Source organism: Ursus americanus, chromosome 8, assembly GCF_024610735.1.
Source record: "Ursus americanus isolate L20-20 chromosome 8, mUrsAme1.1.p, whole genome shotgun sequence".
Lineage (NCBI taxonomy): Eukaryota > Metazoa > Chordata > Mammalia > Carnivora > Ursidae > Ursus > Ursus americanus.
In genome coordinates this window covers 15,660,181-15,679,901 of record NC_142134.1, presented here as the reverse complement: position 1 = coordinate 15,679,901, position 19,721 = coordinate 15,660,181, and the positions used below count along the sequence as shown (strand labels likewise).

General features: G+C 42.0%; 1 protein-coding gene and 1 long non-coding RNA gene across 3 annotated transcripts in view; both read left to right on the top strand.

Moving 5' to 3' along the window:
• The window catches only part of LOC123788189 (uncharacterized), a 41,278-nt gene extending 27,728 nt beyond the window's left edge, over positions 1–13,550 (top strand). Inside the window, exon 4 of the long non-coding RNA XR_006778440.2 lies at positions 13,375–13,550. This is a non-coding gene — a long non-coding RNA (uncharacterized LOC123788189). The remainder of the gene's footprint in view (positions 1–13,374) is intronic.
• Positions 13,551–15,079: 1,529 nt separating this feature from the next.
• AFF1 (ALF transcription elongation factor 1) overlaps positions 15,080–19,721 on the top strand; it is a 193,762-nt gene continuing 189,120 nt past the window's right edge. The window contains exon 1 of one of the 2 annotated variants that reach the window (XM_045791433.2): positions 15,080–15,328. The gene's annotated coding sequence lies outside the window, so the exon portion shown is untranslated. The remainder of the gene's footprint in view (positions 15,329–19,721) is intronic. The other variant, XM_087864008.1, reaches the window with a different exon arrangement.

Here is a 19,721-nt window from a genome sequence, read left to right as displayed (position 1 = left end):
TCTGCTTTTCCCTCTCCTTCTACTCCTCCCCCCATTCATGCTCTCTCACTCTCTCTCTCTCAAATAAATAAATAAAATCTTAAAATTAAAATAAAATAAAATGTATTTACATATGCTTATTCATAAACTATTTTATTAAGTTTTAATTTCTGTTGAGACTATGGTTAATTCTCTCCCCCTTTCTATATTGTTATTTATTTGCATTCTCTCTCTCTCTCTTTCAATATTGCCAGAGATTTGCAACTCATTTAATATTTCATTACTGTTTTCTATCTTTAAAAAAATATTACTGGGGCATCGGGTGGCTCAGTCAGTTAAGCGTCTGCCTTTGGCTCAGGTCCTGATCTCAGGGTCCTGTGATCAAATCTTGCATCAGGCTCCCTGATTAGCAGGGAGTCTGCTTCTCCCTCTCCCTCAGCCTGTCTCCCCTACTTGTGCTCTCTCTCTCTCTCTGAAACAAATAAATAAAATCTTTTAAAAAAATTAAAAAATAAAAACAAAATATTACCACTTTTATTTCTTTATTTTATTTATTTTTATTATTTGCTTCCTTCTTATTTCTTTGGATATTACTGTTTTTCAAATATCATAATGAAATACTTAGCTGCTTTGTTTTAAAGCTGTCTTATTTCTTGGGGCACCTGGGTGGCACAGTCAGTTAAGCATCTCACTCTTGGTTTTGGCTCAGGTCATGGTCTCAGGGTTGTGAGATCGAGCCCTGCATTGGGCTCCACACTCATTATGGAGTCTGCTTGAGATTCTTCTTCTCCCTCTGCCACTCCCAGGTTCTCTGTCTCTCAAATAAATTTTAAAAGTCTAAAAAAAAAACCCAAAAAAACCAAACTCTTGTTTCTTAATAAATATATGTAAATTATATTTTTTTTCTCTAAGAACTGCTTTTGCTGTGATCCAAAAGTGTTTACATGTAGTATTTTCATTATCATTTATTTCTAAGTACTAATTTACTTTGTACTTTTCTTTTAAACATAAAGATTATTCGGTAATATGTAACTTAATTTTCAAATATGTGAAATTGCATATATCCTTTTGTAATTAAATTTTAATATACTTAAAGAAAACGCCACCCAGAAAGCACCCTAATGGACAGCGGAGAAGGGAAATAACCTCAGTAGGATTGTCTACTGTACTGAATTGAATAGTGTCCTCCCCCCAAGTACATGTCCACCCAGAACCTGTGAATGTGACCTTATTCGGACATAGCATCTTTGCAAACATAATCAAGTTAAGATAAGGTCATCTTGGACTAAGGTGGGCCCTAACCCAGTAGCTGGTGCTCAGTAACCGGAGGGAAATTTGGACATGAATATGCAGGAAATGCCATATGACCACAGAGGCAGAGATCGGAATGACACAACTGTAGGTCGAGGAACACCAAGGATTGCCAGCAACCATCAGAAGCTAGGAAGAGGAGGGAATAATCCCCCTTAGGGCCTTCAGAGAGATCATGGCCCTACTGACACTTAAATGTCAGACTTCTAGCCTCCAGAACTATGAGATAATACTTTTGGTTGTTCTAAGCCACCTGAGTTGTGGCTTAGAAATGAGGAAACTAATGTATCTGCCTCGTCTGATGTGAGAAGACAATGACGTATCTACACTGATTCGTGTGTGGTTGCTAACAGTTTGGTTGGATGGTTAAGGAAGGAATCAGATTGAAGGATGGATGACAAGAAAGTATGGAGAAGAGGAATGTTGGCGGTCTTCTTGGAAAGGACAGAGAGTGCAAAGCTATTTTTGTCTATGTGAATGACCACCAAAGGATGTTCGCTACAGAGGAGGCTCTTAGTAATCAAGTGGACAAAATGGCATGCTCTGTGGAAGACAGACAACCTCTTTCCCCAGACACCCAGCATTTATTCAATGAGCCCATGAACAAAATGACTATGGAGGGATGGAAGCTAGACATAGACTCCACTACATGGACTTCTCATTACCAAGACTGACCTGGCTAATGCTATTGCTGAGTGCCTTATCTACCGACAGCAGAGATCAGCACTGGCCCCCCGATAAGGCACCTTTGCCCAGCTGCCTGGTAGCAGGTTGATTACACTGGAACTCTTCCATTGTTGAGAGGAGCAGAAAACCCTCTTCACAATAATAGACACATATTCTCAGTATAGACGCCTTCTCTACCCATAATTCTGCCAGGACCTCCATCAATAGACTCACAGAATGCCTTATTCACCATCGCAATATTCCAACAGCACCACTCATTTCATACCAATAGAAATGCTGCAGTGAATTTAAGCCTATAGAATTAACCAGTCTCACCACATACTCCATGATCTATAGGTAGCTGCTTTAACTTAAAGGTGTAATTGCTTACTGAAAACTCAGTTATGGTGCCAGATGTGAGACAACATCTTCAAAGACAGGGTTCAGACTTGCAAAATGCAGTATATATACTTCGAATCAGAGGTCATTATATGCTGTTGTCTCCTCCACAGCCAGAGTCCGTGGATTCAGGAATTAAGGCATATAAGTGGGAGTGGCTCCTCTCACCATTATATCACATAAGCTACTGACAAAATTTTTGCTTCCCATCTAGACAACTCAGATTTGCTGCTTTAAAGGTCTTTGTTCCAAAGGGCGGAATGCTTCCACCAGGGGACACAACAACACCTGTGCTACATTGGAAGATGAGGCTGCCACCTGGCCATCTTGGGCTTCTCATGGCACAAACCAGTGGGCAGTAAAAAACATCTCTCTACTGCTGGAGTGACTGATCCCGATTACCAAGAGGGAACTTAGGTTGCTGCTAACCCACAAGTACAAATAGGACTATATCTGGAACCCAGGGCATTTCCTGGGGGCATATCTTAGTACTTGCATGCCCAATAGTAAATGTTAACAGAAAACCATATTCGAAAAGGGGCAGGGAAAACAGTATGGAGGTTCCTCAAAAAGTTGGAAATAGAGCTACTCTACGACCCAGCAATGGCACTACTAGGTATTTACCCCAAGGATGCAAACGTAGTGATCCGAAGGGGCACCTGCACCCCAATGTTTACAGCAGCAATGTCCACAATAGCCAAACTATGCAAAGAGCCCAGATGTCCATCGATAGGGGAATAGCTAAAAAAAATGTGGTATATATATACAATGGACTATTACTCAGCCATCAAAAGGGGATGAAATCTTGCTATTTGCAACGACATGGATGGAACTAGAGGGTATTATGTTAAGGGAAATAAGTCAATCAGAGAAAGACAATTATTATATGATTTCACTCATATGTGGAATTTAAGAAACAAAACAGAGGACCACAGGGGAAGGGAGGGAAAAATAAAATAAGACAAAATCAGAAAGGGAGACAGACCATAAGAGACTCTTCATTATAGGAAACAAACTGAAGTTGCTGGGGGGGATGTGGGTGGTGAGATGGGGTAACTGGGTGATGGGCATTAAGGAGGGCACGTGATGTAATGAGCACCAGGTGTTATATGCAACTGATGAATCACTGAATTCTTTTTTTTTTTTAAGATTTTATTCATTTATTTATTTATTTATTTGACAGACAGAGACAGCCAGCGAGAGAGGGAACACAAGCAGGGGGAGTGGGAGAGGAAGAAGCAGGGTCCAACCGATGAAGCCTGATGTGGGGCTCGATCCCATAACGCCAGGATCACGCCCTGAGCCGAAGGTAGACGCTTAACAACTGTGCCACCCAGGCGCCCCATGAATCACTGAATTCTACCTCTGAAACTAATAATACACTATATGTCAATTAATTGAATTTAAATAAAACAAAATTAAAACAAAAAACAAAAAGAGGCAGGAATATTGAGGACTGAGATGCTTCAAGAATGAAGATTTAGGTCACTCCACTAAGAAACTGACCAGCTGAGCTCCTAGGTGAGAGCAAAGGAAATACAGAATAAGTATTGGAAGAATGGGATATAAATATCAACTATGGCCCCGTGATTAGTTACAAAAACAAGGACTGCAGTAGTTTTGCATATTATCTCATTTGTTGTGTGTGTGCATTTATTTGTAAATATTAATCATTTTCTTTCTTCCATTATTTCATATACAAGCTTTTGGAGGTTAACTTTACAATTTAGTCTTTAGTCTTTAGGTATAGAGTATTTAGTAAAATTGTGACTGAATTTGAGAAACAATTAAACTAGCCAGTGTTAAAGTATAATTTTTTTTAAAGATTTTATTTATCCATTTGACAGAGAGAGAGACAGCCAGCGAGAGAGGGAACACAAGCAGGGGGAGTGGGAGAGGAAGAAGCAGGCTCCCAGCGGAAGAGCCTGATGTGGGGCTCGATCCCATAACACCGGGATCACGCCCTGAGCCGAAGGCAGACGCTTAACGACTGAGCCACCCAGGCGCCCCAAAGTATAATTTTTTTAAAGATTTTTTTTATTTTTAAGTAATCTCTATACCCAATATGGGACTTAAACTCATAACCTGAGATCCAGTTGCATGCTCCAGTGACTGAGCCAGCTAGGGGCCCCTAAAGTATAATTTTTTAATTTTTTATTTTTTAAATTGTGGTAAAATATTCATAATGAAATTTACTGTTTTAGCCATTTTTAATTGTACAGTTCAGTGGTATTAACTACATACATATTGTTGTGCAACCATCTACTATCTTTCTCCAGAACCTTTTCATCTTCTCAAGCTGATTCTCTGTACCAATGAAAAAATAGCTCCCCATGTCCTCCCACCAGGCCTTGGCAACCACCATTCTACTTTCTATCTCTATGAATTTGACTACTCTAGGACTGATTTATTCAAGATATATTTTTTTGAAAGTTAAGATCATGGGACACCTGGATGGCTCAGTCAGCTAAGCGTCTGCCTTCGGCTTAGATCATGATCCCGGGGTTCTGGGATCAAGTCCTGCATCAGGCTCCCTGCTCAGCAGGGAGCCTGCTTCTCCCTCTGCCTGCCGCTCCCCCTGCTTGTGCTCAGTCTCTATCTCTCTCTGAGAAATAAATAAATAAATAAAATCTTTTTTAAAAAAAGAAAGAAAGAAAAAGGGGTGCCTAGGTGGCTCAGTTGGTTGGGCGTCTGCCTTCGGCTCAGGTCATGATCCCGGCGTCCTGGGATGGAGCCTTGCATCAGGCTCTCTGCTTGGCAGAGAGCCTGCTTTTCCCTCTCTCTCTGATGTTCCCCCTGCTTGTGTGCTTGCTAGTGCTCTCTCTCTGTCAAATAAAAAAATAATAAAACCTTTCAAAAAAAGAAAACAGAAAGAAAGAAAGTGAAGATCGTAACTTTCACACAAATATAAAATAAGTATGTGTCAGGTTTCATTTACCTCATTAATTAATGAGGAACCCAGTAAGATGTTACAACTAGATCAAAGGAGAATTCAAACAACCACCACACATATATGGGATGCAAGGAATGCTAAAAAAATGGATTTACAAAAAGATACAAAATGGTCTAATCGCCAGGAAATAATCAATTGTAATCCACTAACACAATTGATTTCCATTTCTATGGGCTAACTCATTTGCATTATTATTAGTTTTCTACCCCCCACAAAATAGTAAATAACCCCCCAAAAAACACAACGAAAGAGAAAGATAATTAGGAAATGTGCTCAAGGCAGTATATTCAATAACTATACACATAGAACATGGATGAATAATGACAAAATAACACTGAGTGGGGCAAAAAAATTGGAGAGGACTGTTAGAGTTTGTTGCTTGTCAGCTCCAAAGCCACCTGGAGCTGGGCCCCGTGAACTCCTCTCCTTTGCCAGCTGGTGCAGTGTTGGGCCTTACAGCAGAGGGCACTGGAGGGACACTGCAAGCTGTAGCAGAGGGGTGGCTTCCCTGCCTACATCTTCCTGTTCTGGGATGTCTCCTATGAAGACGCAGAGGCCCATTCCACCACCACCCTAAATGGACCGCTTCCAGTTGCCAGTTCCTGGCCTGCAGGCTGCGCCCCAGCTCTGGGCTGTTGCAGCACTCACTGACCTTGTCCGTCATCAAGCAGGCTGCAGCCTTATCCTCTCCAAGGACTTCTGAACCTCAGCTTCGTTTTGGGGGTGGGGTCTGTTCCAAGTGGGTGGGTGGATATTCTCCCAAGCATAGAGGTAGTGATGTGACTTACTTTTGCTGTTCTGTAGAGTTATCTTTTACCTCTCTTAATAGTTCACCACCTTTTATTAGTTCATAACTGTTACATTAAATATGCCCTGATGAATTATGGGCGTGGTCTGTTTCTAGACTGATACAAACATAACCTTACTTATTTTCTTCCTATTCATTTCTTAAACTGGTCACATCCTTATTATTACTCGAATGAATATTATTAGCATGCTCTCCTGTCCCTTTCATATCCTCCCAAAGCATCCATCCATTATATTAGTAATATCTAGGATTTTAGTTCTGCATTGTAATAGATATATTTTCTCTTTTCTTTGGTTCTAGTTGCTTTTTCTTTTTTAAGGCTATAACAAGCTTTACCTAAATATATGATACAGTTACTTCTGATATCTCTTAAAACACATCAGGATTTTTTATTTTTCTTCTCATTTTTGTACTTCCTCAAGAATGTTTTCAATGTGAGTCTTTCTGTGGCAAATTTTCTGAGAACTAGTATACTTGAGACTGAATATCACTTTTCCTATGCCTTTATATTTGAAAGACAATCTGGTTGAATACAATATTCTAGGCTCAAGGTTGTTTTTTTTTTTTCAGTATAACATATACTACTTCTTTGTCTTCCTGCAGCCAGTATGCTGTTGAGAAGTCTAACATCAGTATGATTCCTATTCCTTCGCAGATTATATATTTTCTCTTTCTAGAAAGTTTCAGACCTTTTCTTTATCTCTAGTATGCTCTCACTATAACTTGTCTAGGTCTGATTTTTCCTTATGTCTTCTCTGAACTTCCCGATCTGAAATCATTCTTCATTAGTTATGAGAAATTTATTATTCAACTATATCCTGTTCTTCTTTATTCTTTTAAATTTTGTCTTTTGAGACTCCTCTTACAAAGATGCTGACACTATTACTTCTATTCTCCATATCTCTTTCCTATGCTTTATTCATTATCATTTCCTGCTAGCTTTTCCATTTGTTTGATATGAGTTTCTAAAGGAGAGATCAGCAAGCTACAGCCTATGGGCTAAATCCAGCTTGTCATCGGTCTTTGTAAATAAAGTTTTATTGAAATAGTTATGTTCATTCACTTATGTATGATCTTGAGTAGTTGCAACAGAGACCATGTGACGAACAAAGTTTAAATATTTTAAATACTTGCCATCTGGCCCTTTACAGAAAAAGTTTGCCAATCCCTACTCTACATGATAGGAACAATTTTCTTCTTTCTATCCTGAGGGCCTAGAATGTACCTTGCCCAGGTTTGTTGAATGAATGAATAAATAAGCTTTGAAGGACAAATATTTTATCAATATGTAGAACTGAGAGAGAGATTATTTCAAAAGATGAAAAGAGAGCATTCTAGCTAAAGGGAACAGAAACAGTATAAGCAAAGAAGTACCCAGGTGGCTCAGTTGGTTAAGCATCCAACTCTTGATTTCAGCTCAGGTCTTGATCTCAGGGTCATGAATTCAAGTCCCACATTGGGCTCTATTGCTGGGCATGGAGCCTACTTAAAAGAATAAATAAATTTGTTAAAAAGAAAAGAAAAGAAACAGTATAAGCAAAGACGTAAAAGTGAAAAGAATAGATTTCCAGTAGAGCAAAATATTTAACAAAAGTGAAGCTGGAAAGGCTGATGAAGAACTCTTTTGGGAAGTCTGGGGTCTAGAATAGGGAGTTGGTGCTTAGTTTTCTTTGCAATTGCCAGATATGTCACATGACCAAAGATGCTTTAGGAGGACTCATCTGGCAGCATTGTGGAGAACACACTAGAGAGTGAAGACAGAAGAGGGATGGAGAACAGTTCAGAAGCTACTAGAATAGCGAAATACAAAGGAGCTCACTCAGTGTGGTGCTGTAAGCTCAGAGACACAATGCAGCTTGACGAAGTCACTGTACTTGGTCTACATCCCAGCCCCACAGTAGCCTAACTGTGGGATAAGCAAGTTGCTCAGTCTTTCTGCATTTCAGTCTCTTTGTCTGTAAAATATGGTGATTCAGTGTGGATCCAATTAGGAAAATAACACTCATGCCAGGTAATTTAATAGAATTTAATAAGGGAATACAGTCTTACAGACTGAAGAGTTGAAAGACCAAACAGGGGATTAAGCAACTGCAGGAAGTGATGGCCACTTCCAAGGCTGGGACTAAGGGAAGACTGTGTTAGCAGAGCCCAGGAGGCAGAGCCGCTGATCGGGATCTGTGGGAGCTAAACCTAGAGAGGAGGTGCAGCCACCAGCTCAGAGCCATGCCCAAAGCAGAGAGCAAAGAGACACACTCTGGAGTCTCCTCTCTCCCTGCCCTACGATCTCCTCCCATGACATCTATTGGCCAAACCTAGACAGAAGTCAGTTTCCCAGCGAAGAAACCTAAGAAAGGTGATTTGCAAGAATCAACCCCTTGTGATTCACAGCAGAGTGGACTGGATGTGAGGCAAATGGGCAACTCCACAGCACACATGGCTATATCACCGGACGCTACTGTGAGCAGCTCGGTTCAGTCTACACACTGGGCCACCACATAGTATACAATCAGTAAATGGTCAAGGGCTGGGGGGTTTTCTTACCCTTTCTTACATCTCTATCCTCATCTTTTACCAACCTCCTCCTGATTTCGAACATACTGAAGTATTTCTAGTTTCTAACATTCACCGTGAACTCCATCACTTTGGGACTTGTACGTATTTAGCTCCCTTTGCCCACACAGCATTGTGCCCTTTCCTGATGACTCACATTGCCCCCAACTCTCTCTTTCTCTTTGTTATTATCCTAGGTTCTGCCTCTGGTAGGATGTCATCCCTGAGTCCATCAGGGTTTGTTAGATGCCCCGATCTATGCTCTGATAGCATTCTATGCATACTTCTTTCATAGCACCAGGCAGACTGTATGACAATGAGTTTATCTCTTTTAGTTTTCTGCTGCGTAACAAATTACCACAAACCTAGCAATTGAAAACAACGCACATTTTTTTTTTTAAGATTTTATTTATTTATTCAACAGAGATAGAGACAGCCAGCGAGAGAGGGAACACAAGCAGGGGGAGTGGGAGAGGAAGAAGCAGGCTCATAGTGGAAAAGCCTGATGTGGGGCTCGATCCTATAACGCCGGGATCACGCCCTGAGCCGAAGGCAGACGCTTAACCGCTGTGCCACCCAGGCGCCCCAGCAACGCACATTTTTGACCTCACAGTTTCTATAACTAAGAAGGCCAGCATGCTTTACCTGGGCCCTCTGCACAGGATCCTACCAGGCTGAAATCAAGGTGTTGGCCCACTGTATCCTCCTCTGCAGGCTTGACCAAGGAAAGATGCCTTTCCAAGTTCCCTTGGCAGAATTCATTTCCTTGCAGTTGTATGACTAAGGTTCCTGTTTTATTGCCAGCTGGTGGCCAAAGACCACTCTCAGTTCCCAAAGACACTTTCCGGTCCTTGTTATACGGCCCTCTCTACAATACAGTAATTTGCTCCTTCAAGGTCAATAGGAGAGCTTCTGCTATAGCTTCAAAAATCTCTGCTCTCCTCCTCCTTGAGCCCATAGATCCTCTTTTAAAAAAGAGCTCACCTGATTAGGTTGGGCTGACCTACATTCAAGGAGAGAAAAATTAAATAGCAAATACACCCCAGGACTGGGAATCTTGGGGGCCATTTAGAGTTCTGCCTTCCATACTCTCCTTCTAGATGTGAGCTGTCCAAGGACAAGACAAGTTTCTTACTTGTCATTATATCCCAGAATTGAACAAAATTAGTACCTGACACTTAGTAGCTACTCAATGAAAGAATGAAGAACTACAACAAGAAAGGAAAGGGAACTTGTAGGGGAGGAAGATATTTAAATGGAAAGTTAAATATGACTTGGTAGATAATGGACTTTTGAATGTGAATCCTGGGTCCATAATGGTACCATTATAAAAAGTTGAACACCAAATAGGAGGATTTGAGTTGGGTGGGTTATGGAAGAATAGGTGGACAGAATGAAATAATATGTATTTCATGCTTCACATGCTGAGTTTGTTTTGCTTATGGCACAATCACCACGTGGAAATTTCCTGCGAACAAATGAAGGTGAAAGTCTAGAAAGAACTTAGAAGAAAGGTATGGGTCCAGGTGAATCATAGTATTGAGTATTGAATTCTTGAAGTTGTGCCATACTTTGTAAGGTACTCTTTTTTTTTTTTTAAGATTTTATTTATTTGACAGAGAGAGAGAAACAGTGAGAGAGGAACACAAGCAGGGGAAGTGGGAGAGGGAGAAGCAGGTTTCCCGCTGAGCAGGGAGCTGGATATGAGGTTTGATCCCAGGACTCTGGGTTCATGACCTGAGCCAAAGGCAGACACTTAACGACTGAGCCACCCAGGTGCCCCAGGTTTCGGGTACTCTTACCACCAATCCTTCTCCCATGGGGGCACCATAACTTGACTCTTGTATTCTGGCTCTGATTCATGTCTTTCCCTTTTCCACTTCCCAGCTATTTGATTTTCCCATAATTAATCAGATTTTTCTTATCCTCGTCCTATTTAACCCTCCAGATGTAACTGTCAGAATAAAAACCCATAGCCAACTCTCTCGGGCCTGCTGATGCGGATTTAACATCTGCATGGTGAGAACATGACCTTGAGCTACAGAAGAACCGGGTTCAAGTACTGACTCTCTTTATTGGCTGTATAATCATGATCGGGATCATCTCTCTGAGCTTATTCCAATTTATACATAAATTAGATATATACACATGTTTTCAAGAGAATTAGATAACATTTTGTGTGTGAAATATCTGATAAATTGTAGAAATTCGGTTAAATCCCTGCATTAACTTTTTAGAGAAAAATATGGATGCTGTACTCATATTCTTTTGCTCCAGATTCATTGGGATTTTTCAAATTACTATTATAAATATTAAATCAGTTTAACAATATTCCACATGACGAAAAAACATTCATAATCCCCACTGGGATTGGGAAGTAGTATGTAGTAGCAATGAGTAAAAACTCACACACAATATGAAACTCATATTGCACTGGTTAGAAAGAGTGATATCAGGTTACGTGGAACCATATTTTCTGCTAAATATTCATGATGAAATAAAGACAGTTATTTTATTTACAGTAATATTGCATCTTTTTTTTTTTTTTTTTTTTAGTTCTTTTTAGAGCAAAAGGTAGCAGGTTTACATTTGCATATCTGCCTCCCAGGTTGAGATGTAAAGCTAGGAATTTCTGTATCTGCCTACAATCTATGCTGAGCTCTCAGCACACTTCTTATGTGGCCTCGGGGATTTTGACGACAGCCTTCCAGTCTCGTATTCATTTTCATAAGGTAGCCACAGTAGTTTGTCTAAAATGCAGCCTGGGGGCGCCTGGGTGGCTCAGCCGATTAACCAACTGCCTTCGGCTTAGGTCATGGTCACAGGGTCCTGCTGTGGGGCTCCTTGCTTGGGCAGGGAGTCTGCTCCTCCTCTCCCTATGCCTGCCTCTCCCCCTCCTTGTGCTGTCAGATAAATAAATAAAATCTTTTAAAAAAAATGAAATGAAATGAAATGAAATGAAATGAAATGAAATGAAATAAAATAAAATAAAATGAAATGCAGCCTGATTGAATCTTAGGATGAAAGGAAAACTCTAGGTTGGCATGGTGGGTACTTTACCAGCAGCTTCCTGTTGACCTTTCCTGTCTTCTATCTTATCACTGCCCCTCGTAATCTTTGCCCCAAGATCCTACTACCCCTCTTTGTGTTCTTTTTTGGGGAGCTGGCTCTTCCACCACTTTCCCTTACCTGGTTTAGTCTAAGCCTTCCACCTCCCTCCTCATTACACACCTCATCTTCTCCTCATCTACACACCTCCCAACTCTGGGTTGATTGTTTTCTTTTACAAGTGTATACTCAGCTTTCAATTTGGTTGGGATTTATTTACACTTTAAAGAAATTATCCCTTTGAAATATACATGTAGTAATTTTGAAGTAACGTAATTTAAACTGTGGGTCCTGCTGACTACAGAGTTTAGGAGCGCTTCAGGCTGGCCAAGCAAACAGCCGTCTGTGCCGTGATGCAGGCACATTTCCTGCCAGTCTCCATTTAACATCATGTTCCTGCCCCTTTGTACCATTAGGGTGCTCTGAGAATACAGCCTACGAATTTCTGTGAGTCTCAGGGGATTCACTTGTTTATCTTTAAATTTTAAGTAAAAACATGGCTGAAAATTGTCAAGTAGCATCCCAGGAGTCCTCGCATGAAGAGGCAGTTTTAAAAGTACTCTTTAAAGAGGGAAAAGGGGGGTGCCTGAATGGCTTAGTCAATTAAGCATCTGATTCTTGATTTCAGCTCAGGTCATGATCTCAGGGTCATAAGATCCAGCCCTGCAGTGGGTCTATGTTGGGCGTGGAGTCTGCTTAAGATTCTCTCTCTCCCTCTCCCTCCGCCCCTCGGTAGTAATCTCTACACCAACATGGGGCCCAAACTCAGGATCCCAAGATCAAGAGTCACATACTCTTCTCACTGAGTCAGCCAGGTGCCTCAGGCAACTTTTTGAAACAAACAAACAAACAAACACAAAACTTCACTAGAATAACCATCCCGCTTTTTATTATGAAAAAAATTAAGGGTTGCCTGGGTGGCTCAGTCAGTCGGTTGTCTGCCTTTGGCTCAGGTCATGATCCCAGGTCCTGGAATTGAGTGCCACCATGGGCTCCCTGCTCATTGGGGAGCCTGCTTCTCCCTCTCTTGCTCCCCCTGCTTGTGCTCTCTGTCTCTGTCAAATAAATAAATAAAATCTTTAAAAATATTAATTTGGGGGCACCTGGGTGACTCGGTTAAGCGGCTGCCTTCAGCTCAGGTCACGATCCCAGGGTCCTGGGATTGAGTCCTGCATGAGGCTTCCTGCTTGGCAGGGAGCCTGCTTCTCCCTCTGCCTGCCACTCTCCTTGCTTGTACTCTCTCTCTGTGAAATAAATAAAATCTCTTTAAAAAATTAAGTTTGACTTAAGTGTTTTTATTTATTTATTTTTTTTAAAGATTTTATTTATTTATTCGACAGAGATAGAGACAGCCAGCGAGAGAGGGAACACAAGCAGGGGGAGTGGGAGAGGAAGAAGCAGCCTCATAGCGGAAGAGCCTGATGTGGGGCTCAATCCCGTAACGCCGGGATCACGCCCTGAGCCGAAGGCAGACACTTAACCGCTGTGCCACCCAGGCGCCCCTGACTTAAGTGTTTTTAAATAAGCTGCCATCTTTTCCAGAAATTAATCAATAGAAGTATGCATTGGAATTATTTATTTACTTGTTTGTTTCTGCTAGGCGCTGGAACCTTTGTTATTGATACGGCCCATCACCTAGCACATTGCCTTAAGAATATTCATATAAATGGAATGGACTACTCTCTGAAGCAAAACTACATCATCTTTTACAGAAAATTTTTGCAAAATTACATCCTTCAGCTCCAAAAGCAGGAAAATAAAATTATCAAACTTTCACTGTCAACATTATTTACTAAGCTGACCGCACCGTTTGAAGGTATTAGGAGATAGTATGGGATGATAAAAAGGAACATGACAAAGGAAAAAATGTTAGATAGGAGTGGTAAACACCCTTAGGTTATAAAACATTATTCACATATATATTACAATGAAATGTATTAGTTCCATAACAAAAAGGTTAAAGTATTTGTTATGATTAGAATAGATACCAATCTCTATTAGAAACTTTTAAGAACTATACAAACACCCATCTGTCAGAGGTGACTCCTGCTCAGAGATGACCTCTAAAGCTTTCATCTAGAGGCACACCAAATTTCATCAGGGACACCTTCGTTATGTTAGCTGTTAAGGTAAGCCAAGTCAAAATCACCATGGGAGCGTAGGGAGTAGGAAGAAGAGTTATATGTTGGAAACAATCCATGGGAAATTAAATCAGGTAACCAAAGGTTTAATTTGGAAATGCAAATATCTATTGATTAGGTTTTCAATCAACACCGTTCATGTGCACATTGAAGGAGTAATGAGGGGCAAACGATGGCAACAAGAAGGAGGAGGAGGAGGGTGAGAAGAAATACAGAGGGCGCTGAGGGGGTTATTTTCACACATTAATTTACATTTACATTATATTACATTTGAATAAGGTAATTTTCACCATCCAAATAATTTCACCCACTTTAAATCATCACGATAAAAACCCATCTGAGCCATTCAATGTAATCTTTCTGCATCTCTTTCAGTGAGGGAGGCGAGATGGTGCTAAGACAACTCGACGCTTTCCCTGTTATGTTCGTAGAAGGAATCCAGTGGCATTTTAACTAGACATTAGCTTTCTCTTCTTCCTTTGGTTCTGTTTGCCAAAGCCCCTACCTCTAGGAGGATTTTCTGGGATTGGGCTCGTGAAATGCAAGAACCCAGAGGTTGGGTTCGGGAGATCTGTTTCCCATGCCACTTTGTACCTTGCGACACTGGGCACAACACTTAATTTTCAGCTCTTCGGTTTCATTATTTGGGAAATGGCAATAATGATGTATCAGTTGTATTTGTTGAGAAGATGAGTCCGGCCTGTGTGTGAAAAGCCCTCTATAAACTGGAAAACACTCTCCAGATGTGCGTTATTGTCTCCTTTAAAGGGCACAGAATCTGTTTCAATTGTATAGAAGACTGCAGAAAGGCTCCTTGACACTTTTAGTCAGAACTTGACACTGAGCTGAATATCTCTGTAAAACGAAAGGGTTCTTGTGCCCCACATCAGCCCGGGGCAGGGTCACCCACGCTGCCGGGGCGGTCACTGCAGAATTCCATCCTCAGCTGCGGTGCGATCCTCCCTCGATCCTCCCACCGATTTCCCGAGGAGGGCGGCGATGTTCCTAGCGATTTGGGTGGCGCCAGCTAGAGGGCGTGGGCCGGGCGGATCTGCGTAGCGCCGGGCTGCAGAGTGAGGGCGGGCCGGGCCGGGGGCGGGGCCTCCCGAGGAGGGCGTGGCCTTGCCTCCCGGGCGTTCTGGCGCCACCGGCGCGCGGAGCTTGCGAGCCAGCGAGCGGACTAGCGCGCGGCCCCTGCGCACTCGGCCGCCGGCTGCGCGCGTTGCGGGCGCAGCTGCAATTTCGCCTCCGCGGCTCGTGAGCCGAAACCCGTGCGAGCCGCCTCTGAATCCCGAGAGGACGCGTTCGCCTTTGCTCTCCGCACCCGCGCCCCTTCCCCACCGCAACAGGTCAGGGGAGGGCGGAGGTGGCGAGGGCGCACGACTTGGGACTGGAGGAGCAAGGGTCAGGAAGGTAAGCGGAGCCTTGTGCGCCCCCAGGCTGGGGGTCAGCCTCGCCGGGAACGCCGCAGCCGCTGACTTCTGGGAAGCCCAGGCTCTCCCCGCCTAGCTGCCTGCTTCCCAGCACGCTGACTCAAGTAGCTGGCGTTCCCACTTTTCCGGTGGGAACCTTCGGGGGCAACGGGCGAAGGAGACGCGGAACTCGCATCACCCTTATTTGCAAATGCGGGGCAGGTAGCGTCTGGAAGAACTAGAGGTGGAGCGGTGAGAAACACAGGAAGAGACCCATTTTCCTTCCCTACTCCCCCAAATCAGACGTCTACTGGTGCGCCCCGCGTCTTGCGGAAGGATGTTCGGTTTTGGAACCTAGTCTCGGGGTTGCGTAATAGAAGTGTCCCAGAAGTTTCTCCGGAGTGAAAGCGGGGCTTTTCTCGCTTCCATCCCGAGTTCCCCCTCCCCGCGTCATTGTCACCCCTCCCTCTTGCGTCTAGTTGAGAGAATTAGTGGATCCAATCCGATCTAATTACGATTGAGAGGGAGGCGCGTGTCGGTGGTCCGCAGCCTCGAGAGAGGGAGGGGGAAAGTTGAAGGCACCTTCTGAGACTTGCCCCTGGGGCGCAGGGAGACGGCATCTGCAGAAAGTGGAACTGGTTAATTTCTCTTGGTAATTTTTTACGCCGGTGTCTGATCCTCCTGTGACTGCTGCTTTCGAGCCCTCCGACGTTGCGAGCTCCAGGGTCGTCGAATTAAAAGGAAGAGGAATTGGAGAGTTTTGTGAATCGTACCTACCTTAACGTAATGGTAGTTACATTAATGAATCTGCGAGAGACCTCGAGGGTCCTGATACTTTCTTACTAGGTCGATCTTCCAGGAGTTTCTGCACTCACGTATACCCCAATATTGTTATGCAAATTGTCCCAGGAAGACCTTTGGTTTTGGAGGTGGCGATGTGTCCGTTTCTTCCGGGAGCCAGTCTCTGTTGTGGTGGGGGTGGGGGTCGGGGGGGCGCTTGCAGACCGTGTTTTGCTATATATTTTTTTTAAGTGTGGGATGGGGCAGTTTTAACCCTGTTGGTGCACTTTGAGGGCGGGGGGGGGGGGCGGGGAGATGACATACCATCGGGAACCAGACAAATTTAAAACCTTAAAGGCGAAACCGTAATTAAGGCTTAGACCCAGTGTTCCCTGGGACAGTTGCAAAGCGGGAAAAAAGCGCAGAAATTGAGACACAGAAACGTCAGGCGAGGGAGCGGCCTGAGAAGTGTGGATATTTTGCTTGTGCAAGATTATTTCAGAGCAAGGTCATGCAGAGTTCGTAAAAGGTAGGCAGAGGTGGGATACCTCTCCCGGAGCTACGTGTGTCAGACTCCGGGTGGAGATAGAAGGCACGTAGAAGAGAAAGACCTTTGGACTATGAGTCTAGTTCTGCTCAGAGGCTTGAGAATACCTAGGCATGGCCCTGTTTCAATGTTTACTTCCTCTGTCTAATGTATTTCCTTAGCTTGTCTTTCATCTTCAGTGGAAAGGATTCCTTGAGTGGATATTCTGGAAATAAGTTCACAGGAGAGTTGAAAATTCTGGATGATTCCCCTGCTTTAATTTAAAGGTGTTGTCTCTTGCCAGTGTCAGAAAATATTGTGTTTGAAGATAAATATGCAGAAAAGCAATGGAGAGTACTAAAAAATAATAATGGCTCAAGAGAATGAAGGGAGACTGGGAGAGAAAGCAAGAGAACTTGTGTAAAACTAGAAAAACTAATTTGAATTTAGCTAATTTAGGAGAGGGGGAACCACAGGAAGGAGTGGGGATGTTTAAGACAAAGAGGTACTGAAGAGTAGGACACAAGGCTTTGAAAAAAATGAGTTCAGATGTGCCTAGAGGCTGAGTCCATTAAGTGTCCAGCTCTTGATCTCAGCTCAGGTCTTGATCTCAGGGTCACAAAATCAAGCCCCTCCTTGGGCTCCACGCTGGGTGTGGAGCCTACTTAAATAAAAATAAAAAGTGAATTTAGATATTGGGGGATTCCTCCCCTTTCTTTTTCTAAATATAACTTAGAGGGATAATGAGACTGGGGGTATAGGACTTGCATGCTTTCCACCTGCGGAAAGAAAATGAACTGTTACTTATCAGAGTTAACATATTTTATACGTTGACTGTAGCAATCAGTTTTTGTATTGGCTTTGGCATTTGTGATTTGCTTAACTCTTCAACTTTGTAAAAATACAATCTTGAAGAATCACAGTGAGTTAAATTAGAATGCAAAGGTCATCCAGGGACTGAGAATTTATGGTCAGAAAAGCCAGGGATTTTAAACATTGCTTTCTCCTGCAAAATGCGGAGTATGCATGCATTTTTTGCCACCAGAAGTCACTGTTTCACTGTGGGGTTATAAGACTTACTACTTTGAGGTAGTGGCTAGACTACATCAAAACTGGTTGTCTCTTCTGTTTCCTATCTGGTTTGACTGAATTTTGAAGGAGTGGGTTGAGCTAAAAGTTACTGTTTCATTAACTAAGATTCTCAGTTGGATTTTGGATTAAACTTGGAAGAGTACTGTTCATTTACCATACATAGGAGTTGCGTGTCTGAAAACATCTACAAATTGCTGTAGCCATGTAATTGTTCAGTTAAAGTTATATTGCCTTGAGTTGAAAAGATGTGTTAGAAAAGGCAAACTTGTTTTCAAAATTGTTTTCCCATCTTGGCAATTTTTTTTTAAAGATTTCTGTATTTATTTGAGAGAGCGAGCGTTTGAGCAAGCAGGAGTGGGGGTGGGGGGCAGGGCAGAAAGCCAGGGAGAGAGAATCTTCAAGCAAGTTCCGAGCTCAGTGCAGAGCCCAACATGGTGCTTGATCCCACAACCCGGAGATCACAACCTGATCACAAGCCAAGAGTAAGTCCCTTAAGTGTCTGCACCACCCCGGCAACCCTCAATATATTTTTAAGAAGCAAGTAAAAGGAGTTTCATGCTCAACTGTAATTTGTGCTTTCATCAAACGAATTTGCATAATTATTTGTGAAGTTAATTGGTTGTTCAAATTATAAATCTTAAGATGGACTTATGCTTTCACTTTTTAAAGGTAGAGGTAATTTATGTATAAATATTTGAATCATGTAAGACAGGGAACAGTATACCCTGCAGGTGTCCCTGAAGGTATGGCAACAGAGTTGGGGTAGTGTCCTTTCTATTAAAGCCCTATACTGAAAGCTGACCTTCAGCTTGAATTCATTTGCTAACTTAGATATGTCTGTTGAAGCTAAAAGCTTGAAGTTCCCCTATTTCAAGAACTCTGGACTATTAACTAATTTTTCAGGAGATTGAGAAAGTATGTTGGAGAGAGTTCAAATTACGGAACTGCATTAACATAAATATACAAAGCTTTGTAAATTATATTTTCCTCATTAAATTATAAATTCTGTTCCCAAACGATATTTAATTCACTGTAGTTTTTTAGCTGTCTCTTTTTTATACACAGTAGTAGTTTATTTAATATTTGCTGACTTGAATCTCAGATTTTATTTAAATAGATTTCATAAACCCTGTAATCCATTTATTAAAATTCTGCCACAATGCAGAAGTAGATGTGAAATATGTAGCTCTTTGTAGGTACACATCCTTTATTCCTGACTGTTTATATATGCACAACAAATTATTGTAGACTTGAAACCGTGAGGTTCTAAGGCCATCAGGGTTGCTAATAGGAGTTTCCGTCTTATGTCTTAGGATAGAACTCCTTCAGTAGTGTTCTCCAGGGGAAGAAAATCAGCTGATTTTCTTAAATTAGCTGGCCCATTTTAAACATGACTAAGGATTTCTTGTTAGAGTGACTTTTTCCTATTAAAAGGCTGAAATTATTGTGACAAGTGGAGTCCAGAGGAGTCAATTACATCATTAATAAGATGCCTCATATTCATTCCTAGTACCTCATCCATACTGAGCATCTTTTCTGTGCTAGCCAGTACTCTAAGCTTTGGAGAAACTGTGGTAACACCATGATCAAGAAAGAGAAAGAGCTCACGCAGGTGGACTTAACATTCACGTAGCATAAAAGCTGTTTACCAACAGCTTTCAAATAATGTATCATTTAAGCCTAATTGCAACTCTAAAGTTGGAGTTCATTTTCCATTTTAAAATCAGGAAATTGAGTTGAAGAAGTTAAGTGACTTGCTTCTGTGACTCAAAGCCTGGTGCCCTTTCCACTATGGTACACTGAGTTGGCTTTGTTGATATGTGGTTTCCTGTTTTTCAAGAATTACAGCTTGACTCTAAAATATAAATAGTGTTTCTCCCTTGGCTAAGTAATTCTTTCTGATCATTATGGGAATAAAAAAGCAGGTATTTTCATTTAGCATTCTGGACATGTATTTGTGACTCCAAAGGAAAATATTATGCAGGCCTATTAAAAA